The sequence below is a fragment of the Tachyglossus aculeatus genome, chromosome 12 (genome assembly GCF_015852505.1).
Source record: "Tachyglossus aculeatus isolate mTacAcu1 chromosome 12, mTacAcu1.pri, whole genome shotgun sequence".
Lineage (NCBI taxonomy): Eukaryota > Metazoa > Chordata > Mammalia > Monotremata > Tachyglossidae > Tachyglossus > Tachyglossus aculeatus.
In genome coordinates this window covers 31651589-31674998 of record NC_052077.1, presented here as the reverse complement: position 1 = coordinate 31674998, position 23410 = coordinate 31651589, and positions in this window count along the sequence as shown.

Sequence of the window (23410 nt, the reverse complement as noted above, 5' to 3'; positions counted from 1 at the left end):
ATACTAGAAAAGCTCCACCCGGAAACTGGGCAGAGATTTCTTGCAAGCAGAACAAGTCAGAGATTTCCAATTTGCTTTTGGGAGTGATCAATCAATCAATCAATCGTATTTATTGAGCGCTTACTATGTGCAGAGCACTGTACTAAGCGCTTGGGAAGTACAAATTGGCATCACATAGAGACAGTCCCTACCCAACAGTGGGCTCACAGTCTAAAAGGGGGAGACAGAGAACAGAACCAAACATACCAACAAAATAAAATAAGTAGGATAGAAATGTACAAGTAAAATAAATAAATAAATAAATAAATAAATAGAGTAATAAATATGTACAACCATATATACATATATACAGGTGCTGTGGGGAAGGGAAGGAGGTAAGACGGGGGGATGGAGAGGGGGACGAGGGGGAGAGTGATGTGTGTTTCTTGCAGGATTTTGGAAAACCATGAGAAGAAGAGCTTCATGTAGTAATAGTAGGTTTTTCTCTAGCTATGATGCAACTGTGGTAAAATAATTTGGACACTATCTTAATTTGTGAATTATTCAAGACAACAGGTTTATGGCTGAACTGCATTGGGCCGTTTAATCAAAACCTCACCTTGGCCATAACCATCTCAGTCAGTCAACTGTATTTATAGAGTGCTCTCTGCAAAACACTGTACCAACCACTTCAAAGAGTACAATATAACAATGAATAGATGCATTTCCTGCCCACAATGTGCTTATAATCTAGAGGGGGAGACCCGCACTAATAGAAATAAATTATAGATATGTATACAGGTGCTGTGGAGTTGGAAGTGGTTTTAAATATTATTTGGCATACCTCAACTTCAAAACTTTTCATTGAGATCTTTCCCCATTTGTCCCTATTTCAATTATCATCTATATGGGTGTCTTGTTAAGTCATGATTTCTGGATCTTACAGAGAACTAATTGAACATAGGGTGGCTAGTAATTTTAGCCCTATTTGGTGTTGTGTACCTGAGCATCCCTGACTTCAATCTCCAGAGGAAAAGGGCTCCACTGACCCAAATAGCAAAACTCCATTTCAGCCTTTTTTTTTTGCATTATTTCCAATTATAATATATAGTAAACACCAAGTACTGACCATTAGTCTGTTGGGGAAATATTTCAGCTATGGTTGCCTGGGCTTTTGTAGAACTAGTACCTGGATAAATAATAAATAATGATGGCATTTATTAAGCACTTACTACATGAAAAGCACTGTTCGAAGCACTGGGGAGGTTACAAGGCAATCAGGTTGTCCCACAGGGGATGGTCAGTCTTAATCCCCATTTTACAGATGAGGTAACTGAGGCACAGAGAAATTAAGTGCCTTTGCTAAGTCACACAGCTGACAATTGGCAGAGCCAGGATTTGAACCCATGACCTCTGACTCCAAAGCCCATGCTCTTTCCACTGAGCTACACTGCTTCTCTAGATCCCTGGATTAACTGTACCAGTTTTATTCCTTTCAAATGCCTTGGGTGCAGGAAGGGAGACCCAGTCCATCAAATCAAGTGAATCCAATATTAGAATTTTTTAAAAAATCAACCACATCACTTTTAAAAATATTAAAATTTATCAAATCATTTAAAAGATACTAAAGCCTCCTTGTGTTGGAAAAGCTACAGTGAAACAACATTCAAGAACCACTTTAGTGACTGGTTGTCCTTTCCCCTATTCCTCCCTCTCCCCGACTCAGAAAGCCCAGATGGATAGTAAAATTGATGGTATTTGTTAAGCAATTACTATGTGTTAAGAACTGTTCTAAGCGCTGGGGTAGAAACAAGGTAATCAGGTTGGACACATCCATGCCCCTCATGGGGCTCACAATATTAACTGTCATTTCACATGTGAGAATACTGAGGCACAGAGAAGTAACTTGCCCAAGGTCACACAGCATATAAGTGGCAGGCCTGAGATTAGAACCCAGGTCCTTCTGACTCCCAGGACCAAGTTCAATCCATGGAGCTATTTCCTTTGGGCACACATGACATTTTTGGTTTCAACTCATTGGCAGAGGTTTCTCTAACTGATCCTCAAGAAAACAAATAATATATTTGTACTACAAATAAAATAATTCTCCACGCAGTTTTAGCTGAAATAGTGTTGGATTTTTCTAGGACCTCCCATGACAACTTTATAAATAGAATAACAATGATAATACTACTACTAATAATAATGATGGTATTTGTTAAGCATTTACTATGTGCCAAGCACTTTTCTAAGTGCTGGGGTAGATACAAGGTAATCAGATTGTCCTGATTACATGGGGATCTCAGTTTTAATCCTCATTTTACAGATAAGGTAACTCAGGGACAGAGAGGTTAAGTGGCTTGCCCAAGGTCACACAGCAGACAAGTGGCAGAGCCAGGATTAGAACACACATCCTCTGACACTAAGCCAGGTTGCTTCTCTATGGACATCCTACCCCTATGAAATTAAAGTTCCTGTAATTCTTGCCTTCTTTCACTCTAGAAGTCATTGGAACAAAGAAGAATTTAAGGTTGAGACAATACTCCTGTTTTCTACAAACAAGCTATCAAACATATTTATTCAGCACTACGGTGCTCAGAGTAGTGTACTAATCTGCTCATTTTAGCTCTGGAGGACCAACTAATTATCACACATGAGGGAAATAAGAAAGTTTGCAGGACAGACTGGAAACTGAAAAGCAAGGGGGATTTATTAAAATAGATGGCCTCTATGAAGCCTGTTGTAGCACAGACCTGAGAATCAGAAGGATCTGAGTTCAAATCCTAGCTTCACCAGTTGTCTGCTGAGTGACCTTGGGCAAGTCACTTAACTTCTCTGGGCCTCAATTCCCTCATCCGTAAAATGGGGATTAAGACTGTGAGCCCTATGTGGGACTGTGACTGTGTCCAACCGGATCAGCCTTTATCTAATCTAGTGCTTAGTCTGGTTCCTGGCACATAGTAAAGTGCTTAACAAATACCACGATTAAGTGCTTAACAAATACCACGATTATCGTCATTAGGATTTTGTTGTTTCTTAAATACTGAGGCAAACATTGTAGAAAGAAATAATCATAACCATGGATAGAACTATCCAACCAGGAATTAGAGCTCAAATAGAATAGAAAAAGGGTAAAAGTGCATGAAAACATTGGCCAAAAGAATTCTCAAAAAAAAAAGTGACTTTGTAACATAATTTACATGTCAAAAACAGAAACAGTAGTACTAAAGTCCAAAGCAAGCATTTCAGCTTCATATAGTAACTGAAATGGCCAAGGGTAAAATGTTCAGAGGAACCAGATGACAACTGAAAAGGAGAGATTACACTAAAAGGAGGACAAAGGGCTTTGGGGACCAATTGGAGATGATCTAAAACCAGAAGACAGATCTAAAACTGCAGCCCCATCCAAGATCTTCAATGATTGAGAAATAAAGAACAACAACGGGGTCGGGGAGGGGGAATCAGGAAACAAATTCACCAGGATACATCGCCACAATATGAAACATCTGGAGAAACAAAATATGCCAATTTACGAAGACGACATAAATTTAGGGAGGCCAGAAAATTTGGGAACCGTAGACATTTAATGTGAATTTATAAGGAAGAAAATAACAGCATTTATTTGTGGTAGGCTTTTCTAGGTTTGGAAAAGTTTTAAAGTCACTTTTTTGACACAGGAAATTTCCCCTGATAAAAGGTTTTAGTATTATAAAAGTCCTCTTTGGGGATAGAAGCAAGATATGGAGATGAAGTGCTCACATGCAATCCAAGATTGGAGAACACTTTATTAGATAAAACTCTTGGGTGAATTTAAAAAAACAGAAAGTATATTTAGAAATGATTCCTTATATTTGCTCCAAAAATTATCTATAGGGGCACATTTTGTATATGAAGACTTTTTTTTTGGCTTTCTATTCTAGAATAGGAAATACATTCCATAATTTCAGATGGTCTCTGGGTTTTCCCCAGAGGTTATTATAAGAGCAAAGATAGGAAATTGGGATTAAAACTCATAGACTCAGTTCATTCAAGTTTACCTTTGAACTAGTTCAGAAACCAGGATTTGTAAATTCTAATACCTTCTGGGCTTTCTATCTATTAGTGTATTTAGTATCTGAGACCCAGGAAGCTTTGTCAGACTCTGGCTAATAAAAGTACAAAACTCCTAGATAATAATAATCATTATTATTATAATGGCATTTATTAGTGCTTGCTATGTGCAAAGCACTGTTCTAAGCACTGGGGAGGTTACAAGGTGATCACAGTCTTCATCCCCATTTTACAGATGAGGTAACTGAGGCACAGAGAAGTTAAGTGACTTGCCCAAAGTCACATACCTGACAAGGGGTGGAGCTGGGATCTGAACCCATGACCTCTGACTCCAAAGCCTGTGCTCTTTCCACTGAGCAACGCTTCTCCCAAATAAAATAATAATGATGATGGTATTTGATAAGTGCTTATGATGTGCAAAGAACTGTTCTAAGTGCTCGAGGGGATATAAGGTGATCAGGTTGTCCCACGTGGGGCTCACAATCTTAACCCCCATTTTACAGGTGAGGTAACTAAGGCACAGAGAAGTCAAGTGACTTGCCCAAAGTCACACAGCTGACAAGTGGTAGAGCAGGGATTAGAACCCATGACCTCTGACTCACAAGCCCGGGCTCTTTCCACTGAGCCGTGCTGCTCCTCTATTCCTCTCTTCTTCCCCAGACACTAGTTCTCCCTTCTGGGGACGGCCCAGATGAGGTCAGGAACAAGTCTGGATGTACTTGGCAGTCGGGAATCACTGGGAATGTTGGATGAATGCCCTCAGTGACCTCCCTACCACCAGTCCCTTCTCTCTCCAGGTCATATTTCACCCTACTGCTGGCTCATTTTTCTAAAAAAATAGTTCTGCACACAATACCCCTCCTTTAAATTCGTCATAGTTTTAATACATTCTTTTGCAATACAGGCTTAGAAATGTAGTGTCCTAACTTCATAAGATCTCTTTTCTGGAATAGAAGCATCTTGAAGTCAAGGACTACATAAATCCCATAGGGTCTAACATATTGCCATATACACAAAGTTCAAAAGAGTAGCAGCTAATAATGAAAATTAAAAACATGATGTGTAAGTTTTTGTCCATTGGCTCTGCTCCTGTCTCAGATTTTTCCTTCATTTTATTTTGGCCTTTCTGATTATTAATTGTGGTTTTGTCGGCTTTTTATGGTCATTCTCAATCCTTTGATATAATTTTAGGCATCAAACTATTCTACATCAGATTTTTTTTCCTAAGTAGTAAAGGCAAAATTTATTTTCATCTACTTGAAAAGTGGTATGAACATGACCTTTGATACAGCAAGAATACAAATACACAGGTTACTCACAGCTACTAATGATCATCTCTTGAAATCCTTTCCAGTACTATGATTTCCTGACCTGAATTCTGAATATCAGGGAATTAGCCTAGATTGCGGGGTCCCAAGGACTCAGTGTGGTGTTTTGCGCAGGGTAAGCACTCACTAAATGAGAATGTTGATAAGCCCTCAACCTTGCTGTCTATTCCCACAGCGAGATTTCATGGCTCTGGGTGGTGCAAAGTAGCGATTGTGGGGTGAGAAATCTGGTCCAACTTCATTCTGTTCCCGTTATTTGGTTTGATGGGAAGAGATCACCTTGGGAAAAGAATAATTCATTGGGGAAGTCTTCCGAGAGGAGGTAGGGTCTGTAAGTTTTGATGTCTGGTAGATTTGAAGAGAGATGAAATGTTTCATGAAGGAGGGAGGACATGAGAAAGAAACTGAATCAGGAGAGACCAGAACAAGGTACAGTGAGTAGGTTAGCTTGAGGGAATGAAGAGTGGGAGCTGGGGCACGGTGGGACAAGAGAGTGGATAAGTAGGAGGGATGAAGACAATAATATGTCTTTACACCGGTGGTCTGGAGTGTTTGCTCAGTGTGGAGAGAAGGGCTACTCAGTGAAGAAATTTTGAGTAGTATTGAGACGTCTTCAGAATGATTTAGGAAAATGAACTGGGCAACAGAGCAAAGAATGGACTAGAGAAAAGAGACCAGAGCTTAGAACACAAAAATCCACCTAACACTTTGGAAAAGATGATCAATCAGTGTTAAAGATAATAATAATAATAATAATAATGATGGCATTTGCTAAGTGCTTACTATGTGCAAAGCACTGTTCTAAGCGCTGGGGAGGTTACAAGGTGATCAGGAGCCCCACGGGGGGCTCACAGTTTTAATCCCCATTTTGCAGATGAGGTAACTGAGGCACAGAGAAGTTAAATGACTTGCCCAAACTCACACATCTGACAGCGGAGCCAGGATTTGAACCCATGACCTCTGACTCCAAAGCCCGGGCTCTTTCCACTGAGCCATGCAGTGTGATCTAGTGGAAAGAGATGGGCCTGGTGGTCAGAGGACCTGGGTTCTAATCCCAGCTCTGCAGTAGTTTTCTGTGTGACCCTTGGGCAAATTATTTCACTTTTCTGTGCCTCAGTTCCTTCATCTGAAAAATGGAGATCCCAATACCTGGTCTCCCTCCTACTTAGACTATAACCCCCACGGGAGACAGTAACTTTATCCAACCTAATTAACTTGTACTTACCCCAGCTCTTTAAGCAATGTTTGACAAGTAGTAAGCATTTAACAAATACCATAAAAAAGAAAAAAATAATCTCGGTTTCTCCAGCCATTATCAAATACTACAGAAGATTTAGACATTAGAATTTAAATTTATAGGATTATTCAAGAAAGATAAAATAGATTCAAGAAGCTATGCTTTTCTAATTTTAGAGATTTCAATACAAAAAGTTCTAGAACAAGCTCTCTCATACTTCAGGACAGGCACTTATGGTTTATCACATGGAAGAAGCAGTATAGGCTGCTATAGGCTGTAGTAAAGATTCTCCAGACTGTAAGCTCCTTTTAGACAGGGAATGAATGGATCTACCAACTCCGTGCATTGTACTCTACCAAGTACATAGTACAATGCTCTGCACACAGTGAGCGCTCAATAAATACCATTAATTGGTTGATCGTATGAAGCAGCAGGAGTACAGAGACCAGAAATTCCTCTTTTAATTATAAAATAATAATAATGATGGAATTTATTAAGCGCTTACTATGTGCAAAGCACTGTTCTAAGACCTGGAGAGGTTACAAGGTGATCAGGTTGTCCCCTGGGGGGCTCACAGTCTTAATCCCCATTTTACAGATGTGGTAGCTGGGGCACAGAGAAGTTAAGTGACTTGCCCAAAGTCACACAGCTGACAATTGCCGGAGTCAGAATTTGAACCCATGACCTCTGACTCCAAAGCCTATGCTTTTTCCATTGAGCCACACTGCTTGAATTTAAAAGGTCAGACCATCTTGCTCATAGGCTGGTCCAAACTCCTCACAGCGTGTTATGGGATATCGTCTTTTGATTCTTGAGAAATGTAGGTCCCAGGAAGGAAGGAGAGGGATGCAGAAATAAGCTTCTTATTATTCCTATAGTTCTCTTGTGTCCCACTGACACGATTCAATTTCACAAGACGCAGTGTTTTCCAAGAACACAGGGTATGAGGATTTACTATCCTCTTGACTCCTTTCTCAGAGACGGCCAGCCCTAGTAATGACTCAGTTATAGCCCAACACAGTAAAATGAACCAATGAAAGACAGAATATCTGTATGCTACATTTTTTTTTTCTGGAAAGGAATGGGAAGGCAAATAGAGGAAGGAAGAGTTAAGGGTCACAGAAGAACCAAGACACAATTTTTTGATATATTATTTAACTTACAAGAAGCAGCATGCCCTGTGGAAAGAGGTAGGGCCTGGAATCCAGAAAACCTGGTTTCTTAGCCTGCCTCTGTCCCATTTCCTGCTGTGTGGCACTGGACATGTTCCTTAACTTCTCTATTTGTTTGTTTCCTTATATAAAACTCCGTTGCTCTACCTTTTGATTGTGACTCAGTTATAGCCCAACACAGTAAAATGAACCAATGAAAGACAGAATATCTGTATGCTACATTTTTTTTTCTGGAAAGGAATGGGAAGGCAAATAGAGGAAGGAAGAGTTAAGGGTCACAGAAGAACCAAGACACATTTTTTTGATATATTATTTAACTTACAAGAAGCAGCATGCCCTATGGAAAGAGGTAGGGCCTGGAATACAGAAAACCTGGTTTCTTAGCCTGCCTCTGTCCCATTTCCTGCTGTGTGGCACTGGGCATGTTCCTTAACTTCTCTGTTTGTTTCCTAATATAAAATACCATTGCTCTACCTTTTGATTGTGAGCCTTGTGGGGTAAAGCAATTGTTTACAACTTCCTTTATTCCAGTGCTTAGTACAGTGTTTGGTGTTAAGCTTACTACTGCAATTATTATTATTATTGTTATAGCTAGTAACAATAATTCTGGAATTTGTTAAGTACTTACTATGTGTCAGGCACTGTACTAAGCACTGAGGTAGATATAATATAATTGGGTTGGACATAGTCCCTGTCCCACGTGGGGCTCATAGTTTTAATCCCCATTTTACAGATGAGGAATCTGAGGCCCAGCAAAGTGAAGTGACATGCTCATGGTCACACAGCAGACAAGTAGCAAAGCTGGGTTTGGAACCCAGGTTCTTTTGACTCTCAGGTTCACGATTTTTCTACTTGGCCATGCTTCTTCTCACTATTATTTATAATGATATTGGCATAACGGAATTCCAAACAGTTAATAGAGAGCAGCTGGTTAAAAAGAACTCTTCTTTCTCTCATCCTCCCACTGTGGGAATCCACTGTTCTGGTTCTATATTCTTCTGCCTCTCTCCCACCTGGTTTCAGCTACCAGTCTCATCCCCACGGTACTTATTTACACAGCCATAATTTGTTTGAATTTGTTTCTCCTACAGACTATAAGCTCCTTGTTTGTCAGGGAATATGACTACCAACAATGTTACACTGTACTTTCCCAAGTGCTTAGTTCAGAGCTCTGCACAAAGTGCTCAGTAAATATGATTGATTGGTACAAGTTATAATTATATCATGGCAAGGCTACTGTATCATCCTCCTTGCTGATCTCCCTGCTTCCAGCTTCTCTCCTCTTCAACCAATATTGGACACTTGTCCTTGACTCATCTTCTTGAAGTGTCAGTTAGCTTGGTCACAAAACCATCTACTAGCTTCAGATGTCTGTCATGTGTCCACCTTTATCCAACAAAAAACTCCTCATAATCAGGTTCAAGGATCTCCACTAACTGTCCCCATCTTACATTACCACTCTCTTCAATTATTACTCCCTTTTATTCCTCCCACATGAAGCTTCTAATGGTATCTTGCCCTCAACTTTACATATCTTTAAATTATATATTATAAATGCCTTATTTATATTAATGTCTATCTCCCCTTTAGACTGCAAATTCACTGTATTATGTAGTGGATAGAGCATGGACCCACTGTTGGGTAGGGACTGTCTCTATGTGTTGCCAATTTGTACTTCCCAAGTGCTTAGTACAGTGCTCTGCACATAGTAAGCGCTCAATAAATGCGATTGATTGATTGATTGGTTGATTGTTTGGACCTGGGAGATTCCATTCCTGGTTCTGCATCTTTTTTTTTTAAAATGGTATTTATTAAGTGCTTACTATGTGCAAAGCATGTTCTAATCGCTGGGGAGGTTACAAGGTCATCAGGTTGTCCCAAGGGGGGCTCACAGTATTCATCCCCATTTTACAGGAGAGGGAACTGAGGCTCAGAGAAGTTAAGTGACTTGCCCAAAGTCACACATCTGACAACTGGTGGAGTCAGGATTCAAACCCATGACCTCTGACTCCAAAGCCTGTGCTCTTTCCACTGAGCCACGCTGCTTCATCTTCTTTGCTGTGTGACTTTGGGCAAATCACAACTTCTCGGCACCTCAGTTACTTCATCTGTAAAATGGGGATTGAAACTGTGAGCCCCACAGAGGGCAGGGACTGTGTCCAACCCAATTTGGTTGTATCCACCCCAGCACTTAGTACAGTGCCTGGCACATAATAATAGTAAAAATAATGATAATAATAATTATGGCATTTGTTAAGCGCTTACTATGTGCCAGGCACTGTACTAAGCACTGGGGTGAATACAAGCAAATCTCGTTAGACACAGTCCCTCTCCTGCATGGTTTACAATCATAGCTCCCATTTTACAGATGAGGTGACTGAGGCCCAGAAAAGTGAAGTGACTTGCCCAAGGCCACACAGCAGACAAGTGGAGGATCTGGATTAGAACCCAGGACCTTCTGACTCCACTAGGCCATGCTGCTTCTCAAGTAACATAGTAAGCGCTGAACGAATGCCATACTCCTCGAAGTGCTTAGTGCATATAGTAAGTGCTCAGTATATACCACTCCTTGATATATCAACTTGCCTGCTTCCATTCATTGGCTCGCGTGTTTCTCCTTGTAACCAATCAATCAATCAATTAATTAATTATATTTACTGAACACTCACTGTGTGCAGAGCAATGTACGAAGATCTTGGAAGACAGCTAAGAAGCTGTCTGTCTGATATTCCTTCTATCATTAGCAGTAAACCATAGGAAGCACAGAAATACAGATAACTTCGAGTTTAACCCCAGAATAGGTTTCCTTTTTTCAGTCTACTTTGAAAATGGACATTTTGTAATACAGAAATACAGTTTCAGCAATTATATTCCCAGAGGAAAACCCAAAGTCAGGCATAGTAGAACTGATTTTTTATATTTTCAGATGCTATACATTCTTATTTGATATTATTTGCATGTTGCATCTTTAAAATACATTTTGCAAATGAAAATACTGATGTTGGGTAAGGTACGATTTTGTTCTCTGTCTCCCCCTTTTAGACTGTGAGCCCACTGTTGGGTAGGGACTGTCTCTATATGTTGCCAATTTGTACTTCCCAAGCGCTTAGTACAGTGTTCTGCACATAGTAAGCGCTCAATAAATACGACTGATGATGTTGACTGTCTCTATATGTTGCCAACTTGTACTTCCCAAGCAGCGCTTAGTACAGTGCTCTGCACACAGTAAGCACTCAGTAAATACGATTGAATGAATGAATGAATGAATGTGAACAGAGTGGAGTAATTTAAAACTTTTTATAGTTTGGTATTTTCATTAGTAATTTTCTCCCCAAACAGAAACTGACTTAATATTGCTCATCAGTTTGACCTTCCTAGTTACACCTTTTTTTGACTTTGTGTCAACTAATCATTATCACCATCATCATGATCTAGTGCCTATTAACACAGTTTAGAAAATAATCACGGTGATGATAAAGATAAACAAACAGGAATATTTTAACTTTCAATTTCAATCTTTAAAAAAATGACAGTTTTCATTCTAGATGTTTGTTGCAAAGGCTAAATCTTTAAGCCAAAAAATCAATACCAGCTCACTAGAAAAATTCAAGCAACAGTGATTTAGAGGTAAATAAGTATATATTGATCCACCAATGATGTGTGGCTTAATCGGTTAAGCTTGTATTTGGGGCTAAGTGTAAGTCATTGCTTAAAGAGACACAAAAAAGGAGGTAGGGTGGTATGAGTATTGTTTCAATTAGAGTGAGATGTTTTTACCACGATATATTAAAGTTCACTGAAATGGAACAGGAGGGTTGGAGACTAAACTGAATTGAAAGGGAAGAAAAAGCTCTTTTTTTTCTAGTTAAGCAAAGCAATTCTTGCTAAAACCCCATTGAAACAGTCACAGAAATTCCAGCAAATGGTCTCAGCTCCATTGTTCTTTCGTCTTTTCCCAGTATGTTCAACTAGAAGTTCTACCATTTCTATGTGCAACCTGTACAGTGCACTGCAGACAGTATTGTAAGCTCCCTGTGGGCAGGGATTGCTACAACAAATACTAATCAATTGCATTTTCCCTTGCGTTTGTACGTGCTCTGTACACAGTAAATATGTTCAATTATACCAATGATTGATAGGCCCCAGTATATACAATTAATTGATTGTTTGTTCTCTTGTTTTGATATAGAGGTATTACCCTCAATGTTTCAAAACTCTCCATGGCCATACCGGTGACGCTGTGAGGAGAAAAAATATGACTACAGATGATTGTTATATTATTAAGGGAAATTGTGCCTGACCTGATTATCTTGGATGTATCTCAGTGCTTAATACAGTTCATAGGGCACAAAGAAGTTCCTTAATAAATATGACAATCATTATTATCATTATTATGATTACAAAAACCTGTAGACAAATCATCCTGTTAGAACAAAATGCTTGCATTTACTGAGTAAATTATATTACACTGTTATATGTAACTAGACTCACACTAGACTGTGAGCCCATTGTTGGGTAGGGACCGTCACTATATGTTGACAACTTGTACTTCCCAAGCGCTTAGTACAGTGCTCTGCACACAGTAAGCACTCAGTACGATTGATTGATTGTTAGAAGGTTTTGTAGAATAAAAAGAAAAGGGCCAATGTCTCATTTCTTTTGCCACTCCTCTATGACTGATATAACAGGTTTCTTTCATACTTCACCAATAGAAAGGTTTGATCCATTTACCATGGGAAATGAAGTCAGAAACTTTACAGACAATAATGAAACCACAGAGAGACCTTGAGAAAAAGTCCTTTTTTATGTCTAATTTAAATCCAGTATGCTTAGGTTTTGGCCAGTTTCCATTTATTCCAGTCACTGTGGAGATCGAGAAATAGGGAAACAATTCCTGTGCAATAGCCAGTCACATACCTGAATACTTATTACTACTTGATTTCCAGGCTAAAAATTCCCAGATTGCTTAAAATCCCAGATCACTTAACATTTCAAAGCACAATTCATCTCATTTCTTAATCCTGAAATTCCATAATAATAATAATAATAACAATAATGGCATTTATTAAGCACTTACTGTGTGCAAAGCACTTATCTTTGAGAAGATTGGGGCGTGTGAGCCCCACTTGAGACAACCTGATCACCTTGTATCTACACCAGAGCTTAGAACAGTGCTTGGCACATAGAAAGCGCTTAACAAATACAATTTTTATTATTATAGTCCCAAAGATGCGTGCAGGGTCACATGTATTACTTCAGATGTGCAAGGCAGCAAAGTGGTGTCATAAGAACCATTTTGTGGAAGACCATTAGACACCAACGAAGCTAAAGCTCTTGGTGAGTGGGAGTGACCCCTGAACCTCCCCACTTCTTCCAGAGCCATTATAAGTGCTTACTACAGTGCTCTGCACACAAGTGATCAAGGGGGTTGAGAAGCAGTGTGGCTCAGTGGAAAAGAGCCTGGGCTTTGGAGTCAGAGGTCATGGGTTCGAATATCGGCTCAGCCAATTGTCAGCTGTGTGACTTTGGGCAAGTCACTTAGCTTCTCTGTGCCTCAGTTACCTCATCTGTAAGATGGGGGTTAAGACTGTGAGCCCCCCGTGGGACAACCTGATCACCTTGTAACCTACCCAGCGCTTAGAACAGTGCTTTGCACATAGTAAGCACTTAATAAATGCCATTATTATTATTATTATTATTATTATTATTATTATTATTATCTGATTCCCCAACATTATATCTTGCCATTGAAGCTGCATGTTCAAATGGAAAGAATATCAGAGGAAATGGGTTCTAATCCCAGCTCTGCCTCATGTCTGCTATGTGACCTTGGGCAAGTCATTCAGCTACTCTGTGCCCAAATTACCTCATTTGTAAAATGAAGATTAAGACTATGAGCCCCATGTGGGACAAGGACTACGTCCAACTTAATTACTTTGGATATACCCCAGGGTTAAGAAGAGTGGTTGGCCCCCAGTAAGCACTTAAATACCACAGTTATTATTGTTATCATATATTCATCACTCAGTCTGTAGAGCCCCTGTCAGGATCGCACCTGGATAGTTTCCAGTACTCTGCCAGTCTCGGCTTCGGGAAGGAGAGTCAAGCTGAGACATACCCATTCCATTCCTAGCTTGGGCAATACCTAGTGAGTGGAAGGTAATCTGCTACAAGTCAAAGCTCACCTGTTTTGGGCAGAATTGGCATGGGAGAGAATCAAGGGTGGAGACCTAAGATCACTGCATGGAAGAAGGCAATGGTAAACAAACCACTTCCATATTTTTACCAAGAAAACTCTATGGATACACCGCCAAAATGACTACAGACGGAGGTCGGACGTGCTGGGTGAGGTGCGTCCGGGGCTTCGCTATGGGTCAGAGACAACTGGGCAGGATAAGACAAGTTTGTAGATCCTCATTTTCAGCCACCACCACTGATACTCAGCTCTCCCTCATGTTTTGTTTCTCAGCACTCTCCACCAGTCCCTTTGCTCTCTATTTCTGGCCACTTTTTCTTCTTATCAAGACTGACTTGAATTCTTTCAGTGACCTTAAAACTTTTCACACGGAACATTTCCATTACATTTACATTCGAGCTGAGCCGTCACCACCTCTCTATAATGTGCTGATTGCATAGCTTATCATATGAAACACATAATTGAAATTTCTGATTATTTGAATTTTGGATAACTGACCCAACTGCCTCTCTGCACTGAGGCTAGTTCAGAGAATTTAAAAATATATCAGGTCTACATTCCAAATTGAGCAATTGCATATCCGAAAAAGACCGTCTCACTCTTGCTAGTCATTGGAACTGTCAATTATCTGAACTGGCCTCAATTCCAATAAGTTTGGATAAAATTAGCATTCTAATGTGGTTTTATGTCTCTGTATGTGACCTTAATATGTAATATGGTGGCTGACTTCCTTAAACAAGGTTGCTCTCAGGGAACAAGTCTATCAACTCTGTTATATGCTTCAAAGGGCTTACTTCAGTGCTCTGCACACAATAAGTGTTCAATAAATATGATTGATTATCTGAATCAGGTGAGACAATTTTTCAAGAATGGAAGTCCACTGGACTGGGCTCTGAAGGAAGTAACAATGTGTTGTGTTGGGAGTTAGAATGCAAATTAACATTTTTCATTAGATTAAAAACTTCCCAAGGTCAGGGACCATGTCTAAAGTTCACTGTACTTATCTAAGCACCTAACCCTACAATCAGATTGCTCTCTCAACATTCATAGCCTCCTAAAATCCCCCCACCTCAAATGAGCCTTACCCAGTTAATTTTCAAACCCAAGCTGCATAAATCCTTCAGCCAATTCTAGCATTTATGAGCTTATTTACACCCACACTTAGCTCTCTTTATATACTTACCAACTGGCTGAAAATAGTTATACGTATGCTTATGGCTGTTTCCCCCATTAGGACGTAACCTCCTGTAGTTGGGGAATGTATCATTTATTTTGTACTTCCCAATTCCCTAGTACAGGGCGTTTCACCAAGTAGGAAATCAATAAATATTTTTTCATTATTATTATTACTACCTTCTTGATTCTGAAGTATCAGACCTGAGATTAATCCATCATACCTGATGGAGAGACTCCATCATTTTCTATAATATCAGCAAGGCAGGGCTGCTAGGTATGAACATGGCAAGAACATGGGATTGGGAACCATCTTTTGCCACTTACTCAAGGTCACACAGCACAGCAGTTGAGTAAAAGTGTCTCTTTGCCCCAGTTTCCCACCTGTAAAATGGTGTTAAATAGATTGTGAGCCCTGGATGGGAAAGAGACTTTATAATCCCACTGTGGGCAGGGAAAGTATCTACCATTTTTTTTTTTTTATTGTACTTTCCCAAGTATGCTCTACACACATAAGTGCTCAATAAATATAATTGATTGAGCAAGTGATTATATCTTCCCCAGCATTTTACATATATAAAGCAGAAATAAATGTCATAATTGTTATCCTTGCATACCTCTATTAGACCATAAACTTCTCAAGAATGAGATTGCGTACTTTCTTTTATATGTTCCCTATTAATGATAACTATTGAAAACGTTCTCCCCTGAAACAAATCCATTTCAATGAAGGACCACCCATTCCCTGCTGCTATAACATGTCTTTACCTCCTTCCCCTGCCTCAATCAATATTTAATATTTATTGATCTCTTACTGTGTGCAGAGACACGTTTCCTATCCACAATGAGCTCCTCTGGCTTGTTCTCTAACTACTTATAATTATGTGGAAAAAAAATAATTGTTCATTTCCTCCTCAAAATGAGGATATAGCAATAATGCCAGTAAATATGGTAACTGCATTCATTTAGACATCAGTGCTGATACATAAAGCATTTACTATAGTGCTGCTTACCAGCAGGTACTCAGCCAATGTTGATGATAAAGACATTGATAAGTACCTGCTCAGCAGAATATAACCACAGTTACTCCATTTCTGTCCTTGAAGAGTCTAAATGCTTAAGAGACAATACTTTTGAGTACTTCTGCTCAGAGGTTGCTTTCTCTTGGCCAATAAATACGGTTGTAAAACTAGTTGAAGGTGTTTGCCAAAAAATGTTTAGCTCCCTTAAGTCGTAATTTTATGTTTTTCTAGGTAGCTCAGTGTGTTTCTCTTCTGTGTAAAGCACTGATCCTGGTTCCAGGGGGTGGAATTGGAACCTATATATGCCGCAGCTCCTCTGGCCAACTGATTCATAGAGATGCTGTAGTGTCAGCGCTATAAGAAGCCAAACAACCAGATGGTGAGAAAGACCTGACCTTTATTCACTGTCAAATCTGTTTCCTCATTGCTTAATTCCCCATTTGCTATGAGCTGGTCCCAATTCCAAACGCCAACAACTTTCTTGTCTGCTTCCCAGGCTTTTCACTACCATTTCTCAAGGAAACAGCCCTTAAACTCTTAAACATGATTTTGTGATGAATTAGCAGGTAGGTTAAAATGGCTGGGCTCTTCCACCCATCTAATTATGTAGTTTTTCCTTCCTCTCTGTAATAACAAATAATAAGTGATATTTATTAAGCAGTTACTATGGTCTAGGGTTGAATCAAGATAATCAGATCGGATACAGGCCTTCCTTATCCTATATGGGGCTCACAAAGAGGAGGGAGAACAGGCATTTTATTCCCTTTATACAGATGAAGAAACTGAGGAACACAGAAGTTCAGTGATTTGCCCAAGATCACACAGCAGAAGTGACAGAGCTGGGATCAGAACCCAGATCTCCTAAATCCCAGACCTGTGCTTTTTTCATTAGGCTTTTTGTAGTAGTAGTTATTATTGCACAATACCACCAATTTATGGTATACCACCAATTTAATAGATGTCTTACAATTATACTCGGTTTTTTTCCCCATGGTCCATATTAATGAGGGACACTAATCTGTAACATTAGTATTTACCCATAAAATGGCATTATTTGGCTTAATATAGACGTATCGTAAATGCAAAGCGTTTAAGTCATTTTTAAAATGATTTGTGGTACATGGTTTCGCTTTAACGTCACGATATATATGCTGTTTCCTCTCTGAGAAATAATCACAGTGGAACATAACCAGTCAGCGCTTGGTATAGTTAGAAACCAATAGTTCTCAAATCCAAATTGAAAAACTTCCAATAGCTGCTCCACCTAGGTAGGGTGACTACTCGCAAATGCTGTACGGACCAGGGTCATACAACAAACAGAGTTATGGAACATAACTAGTCAGTGCTTGGTAAAGTTAGAAACCAATGGTTCTCAAATCCAAATTGAAAAACTTCCAATTGCTGCTTCACCTAGGATGGGTGACTACTCGCAAATGCTGTACAGACCAGGGTCATACAACAAACAGAGTTATTCGAAGTTATGGGCATTGTAAAGGTCATGCAATTGAACAGTAAATCAACATGGTACCTTTCATAGAATCTGCAGCTTGTCACTGGAGGGATCAATGACCTTAAACCTTGTGCCAGAGTCACCGAGTCACTCTCCCAGGTCCCCGTGAATATAAGCACAGCTTCCGAAGAGTAGGACTCAACAGCAGAAATCAAGGTGAAGTTAGGCAGGGTGGTTAAAAGGAAAATATGAGGGTATCAGATCCTGAGTCTCTATCAGACAGGATTGTTACCAGATAATAATAATAATAATAATAATGGCATTTATTAAGCACTTTACTATGTGCAAAGCACTGTTCTAAGTGCTGGGAAGGTTACAAGGTGATCAGGTTGTCCCACAGGGGGCTCACAGTCTTCATCCCCATTGGACAGATGAGGGAATGGAGGCACAGAGAAGTCAAGTGACTTGCCCAAAGTCACACAGCTGATAAGTGGCAGAGCTGGGATTTGAACTCATGACCTCTGACTCCAAAGCCCGGGCTCTTTCCACGGAGCCATACTGCTTCTTGGACTAGTGGAAAGATCATGGAACTGGGAGTCAGAGGACCTGGATTCTAATCCTGGCTCTGCCACTTGTGTGCTGTGAGGCCTTGGGTAAATCACTTAGCTTCTCTGCATCTCAGTCACCTCATCTGTAGAAATTATCATTTTGAAACTCTCTCTCAAGAGCCCTGCCTGAGTCCTGAAGCCCTGAACTTCCCGTAAAATTTCCCATCACGTTAAATTCATTCATTCATTCACTCAATCGTATTTATTGAGTGCTTACTGTGTGCAGAGTGCTGTACTAAGCGCTTGGGAAGTACATAATGGAAGTCAATCAAGTGATTCTATGCACTAAAGGCCTGCACTTGAATATGTCTCTGACACAGACATTCAACAAGGCATTTCATATACTTTATTTAACTTCAAAATATTAGGTAATCGTAGCTTTTAATACCAAACTATTACTAATGTCAAAATTCATAATTACAAAACCATCTGATATAAAGCACTGCACTAAGCACTGGTATAAATATAAAATAATCACATTGTTCAAAATCCCTGTCCAACGCAGGGCTTAGGTTTAAAAAGATTAAAATAACAAACATTTGATCCCCAGTTTACAGAGAAGGAAATTGAGCCCCAGAGAAGTTCAGTGAGAAGGAGCGTGAACTAGTGGATAGAGCATGGGCTTAGGAGTCTGAAGGACCTGAAGTCTAATTCTGACTCTGCCACTTTTTTATGGTATGTGTTAAACACTATGGCCAGGCACTGTACTAAACACCTATGTAGATACACTCTAATCAAATTGGACACAATCCCTGTCTGAATCTTAGTCTTAATCCCCATTTTACAGATGAGGTAACTGAGGCACAAAGAAGTAACTTGGCCAAGGTCACACAAGAGATAAGTGATGGAACAAGGTTTAAACAGTGTGGCTCAGTGGAAAGAGCCCGGGCTTTGGAGTCAGAGGTCATGAGTTCGAATCCCAGCTCCGCCACATGTCTGCTGTGTGACCTTGGGCAAGTCACTTAACTTCTCTGAGCCTCAGTTCTCTCATCTGTAAAATGGGGATGAAGACTGTGAGCCCCCCGTGGGACAACCTGATTACCTTGTAACCTCCCCAGTGTTTAGAACAGTGCTTTGCACATAGTAAGCACTTAATAAATCTCATCATTATTATTATTATTATTATTATTATTTAAAACCCAGGTCCTCTGATTTCCAGGACTGTGCTCTTTCCACTAAGCCATGCTGTTCCTCTGCTGGGATTACGTCTGTGAGCACCACATGGGATATGGACTGTGTCCAACTTAATTAGATTTTTATCTTCCCCAGCCCTTAATATGGTGCCTGGAACATAGTAAGCGCTTAACACATACCATTAAAAAAAAAAATTAAAGGGACTTGTCTAAGTGGCAGAGCCAGAATATAACTTTTGATCCCAATTCCAGATTTTTTCTATTTGGCCAAGCACAGACAAAGCAGACTTGAGCAATTACAAAGGTTGCTGAATTTGATCTGAAGAAGCACGTCTGGATAAATCCAATTAAAAAAACCTTTTATTATCAATAACAGTTTTTTCCCCAAATTATCAGGAAAATTTCTCAGGTTTATATTTTATTTTCAAGTACAGGTACAAACTGAAAAGTGTAGTGATCTGAAAATCTAAGCATTTTTTATGTGCTGCTCCAGGAATTGTGAAGAAATACAAAGGCAAAGGAAATTTCCATTACTCCTGCAGGGAAAAGAATTCTTTACTGCTGACTGGACACAAATGAAGTTCAAAATGTAACAATTATATAATGAAACAGTGCTGAATGAGTCCAAACCTCATGTGGCATTTTTCTGTTATTGTCATATCTTAGAGTTAAACCATTTGCCTTATTTCATGCGGTTCCACCAAAATCTGACTGATTAGATTAGATGTACAAATATTGTTTCATCGCAACAAAAATGGCATCCTTCATCTTGCATTGAATTGCCAGAGAGAGAGAGAGAGAGTTTGGAACAACAGAGAGAGAGGAGAGAGAGTAGGCAAGGAACGGTTATAACAAATTACTGAAATGGAGTTCAGTGTAGTAAGTATGCCATGCGCATTATAAACTGAAATGAGTTCACTTTGCTTAGAGAGAGGCATTTGAACTAAAAAGAACTGGACATTCTTTAAAGCAAAAAAACATAGCAGCAAAGGAGGAAAGACAATCAAACTTTTCTAGTAGAATGAATTACCATTGCCCTATTTTTTTTATAGGCGTTCCTGCTTTCTGGGCTCATACATTTAATGGCCTGTGCCCCACAGTTATAAAATAAAGTCACTAGAAATGTGTCTTTCAATAATTAATCAATCAGTGGTATTTATTGAGTGCTTACTATGTACAGAGCATTGTATGAAATTCTTGGGAGAGTAGAATGCAACTGAATTGGCAGAAACATTCCCCGCCCAAACCGAGCTGACAGTAAGGAACTTCTTTGGCAGTTTGTGATCTTCCCCTATAGCCTGGAAAGCATTGTTATAAATACTGGTGTCTCTATTAGCATTTATTCTTTTTCTTATGACAAAGATGCTTTATTTTTTAGGAAATAGAATGAAGAAAAAAAATCAGTGAATAGCATTTGAGTGTTTACTGTGCGCAGAACACTGTACTAAGCACTTGGAACATACAGTAGAGTTTGTAGACCTATTCCCTGCCCATAAAGAGCTTAAAGTCTATAAGGTCAAACATTAAAATAAATTATGGACATGCACATAAGCGCTGAGGAGGTGATGGTGGGATGAATATCAAGTGCTTAAAGGGTATGGATTCAATTATACAGGCAATGCAGAAGGAAAAGAATAGGAGAAAAGAGGGCTTAGTCTGGGAAGGCCTCTTGGAGGAGGTGTGATTTTAGAAGGGCTTTTAAGGTGGGAGAGTGGCAGACTGTCAGATATGAAGAAGTGGATTTTTCAATGTTAGGAAAGGAGGATCAAAGGCATCGATTTAGAGAGATGAGTTAGTTACAGGCTTTTGATATGGGGAAAATACAGGGCAGTGTTTCAGTGGGAAGGTGAGGAGCTCTGTTTCAGATGTATGCAGTTTAAGATGTCAGTGGGACATCCAAGGAAAGATATCCTGAAGTCAGGAAGAAATTGCGAGGCTGCTGAGATGGAGAGTAGCCAGATGTGAAAATAGATTTGGGAGTCACAGGATAAGGATATTAGCTGAAATTAAGGGAGCACATGAGTTTTCCAAGAGAGTAGATGAACATGAGAATAGAAGGGAACCAGAACTGAGGGTTTTTTCTTTTTTAATAGTATTTGTTAAGTGCTTTCTATGTGCCAGGCACTGTATTAAGCTCTGGGATAGATATACACTTATCAGGGTAGATACACACTTGTGCTTTTTTTTTCAATGGTATTTGTTAAGTGCTTACTATGTGCTGGCATTGTATTAAGCGTTCGGGTAGATATACGATAATCAGGTTGGAAACAGTCCTTGCCCCACATGGGACTCACAATATCAATCCCGTTTTTACAGATGAGGTAACAGGCCCAGAGAACTTAAGTGACTTTCTCAAGGTCACATAACAGACATGTGGCAGAGCCAGGATTAGAACCCAGGTTCCTGTGCTCTATCCACTAGATCATGCTGTTTTACTAAAGCAGAGGCTTGGAATGGTGAGTTATGAGTAAGAGAACCCCACTGCCAGAGGGTGAGAGGCATAAGGGGATCCTATTCAAGAGATTGAGAAGATGCAACCAGAGAGAAAGAGGACACAGTTTCAGTCTTTACAATTGACTCCAATCTCTAAACAGATATAATGTTCAAGTTCCATTTGTCACACTCTGCTGTGAAAATATGAAGGGAAATGTAGTTTGAAGTCAAATTGCATTAAATTCATTGTTTTCCATGAGATTTTTCAGAGTCCTGGATTCTCTGGAATATCTATAAGATCTAAATCTTTCTTTCTATAAGCTACATTTTCAATAAGTGAGCAGATAGTACTGCTCCAAACAAAGACACAGTCATTCCTGGAATAATCAAGTAGCTCTTTAGTCACTGGCAAATAGCACCAACAGAAAAGTCCAAAGCTATTGTCACCCAGTAGAAATCCTACAAAATTATTAAGGGTTTTCATTTTCTGCTGAGATAAAATAAAATGATTCCACCAACTATCATATAAATTTGCTCCAGATAAATATTATGGGAAGTCAGACTTGCTGAACGTTTTGTGCCGATTAAGGTCTATTGAGCTATAGGACATTTTGGGAAAACCTCCTCATCATAAAGCAATGCTGACAGCCTCAGCAGATGGTGGGTAGATAAGAAATGATTTCCCAAATAACTGAATAGTCTTTAAAAACATGAAACTGCCAGCCCATGAACAAAACAGCAAAGTCCAGTGCTGAAATATGGCTAGTTTACAAACGTGGCTATATTTTTCATCTCAGAAACAAGAGGATGTTATTCTTAAATCTGGTGCAAAGCGGCTTCACTCTAAAGGATCTGTTTAATGTGAAAACATATTCTGTGCTGTTCTTTCCTCTGAGCTTGATAATGAACCCAGCACTGCTGAAATGGTCTTACATAATATTCCAACAGTCCAGTCCTATGTAGCCTTCTGGGACTCCATTAGTGATTCTACGTGAGCTTTCCATTAAAAAAATAGAGAATGGTGTTTTATCCAGAGGACTAAAGGTTACTCAGTTGTTCTAGGGAAAGAACCTCGGGTAAATCGGGATGGCAGATGTGGGTCTTCATTCCCAGGGATTCTTTTGTATTTTTTAGTTTGAAGTGTCAAAGGAATGAAACTGGGAGATTGGAGAACAGAGAATATAAATAGAGAATCTAATGTCTAATACAGGAAACGGCATCGAGTGATTAATCAATCAGTGGAACTTATTGAGTTCTTATTGTGTGCAGAGTCACATTGATTCAGCAACGTGCAACAATGACTCACAGTCTATCACCAGTTGTTGGGGAATCTATAGGGAGAAGTACCATGGGAAGGAGGAGGGAGTTCCAGGTCTGACGGAAAATGTGACCAAGGATTTGTGTCAAGATAGACAAGATTGAGATTGTTATATTGTACTCTCCCAAGTGCTTAGTACAGTGCTCTGCATACAGACTCAATAAATATGACTGGCTAACGATACAGCAGAGAGCTTACTGATTAGCTCTTATTTGGTTCAAATCACTTTTTTGTTTTAATATTTTGCTACCTGGTATTAATTGTCTAAGCCACACAGTAGGATTCAGAAAATGGAAAACCAAATTCTTAAT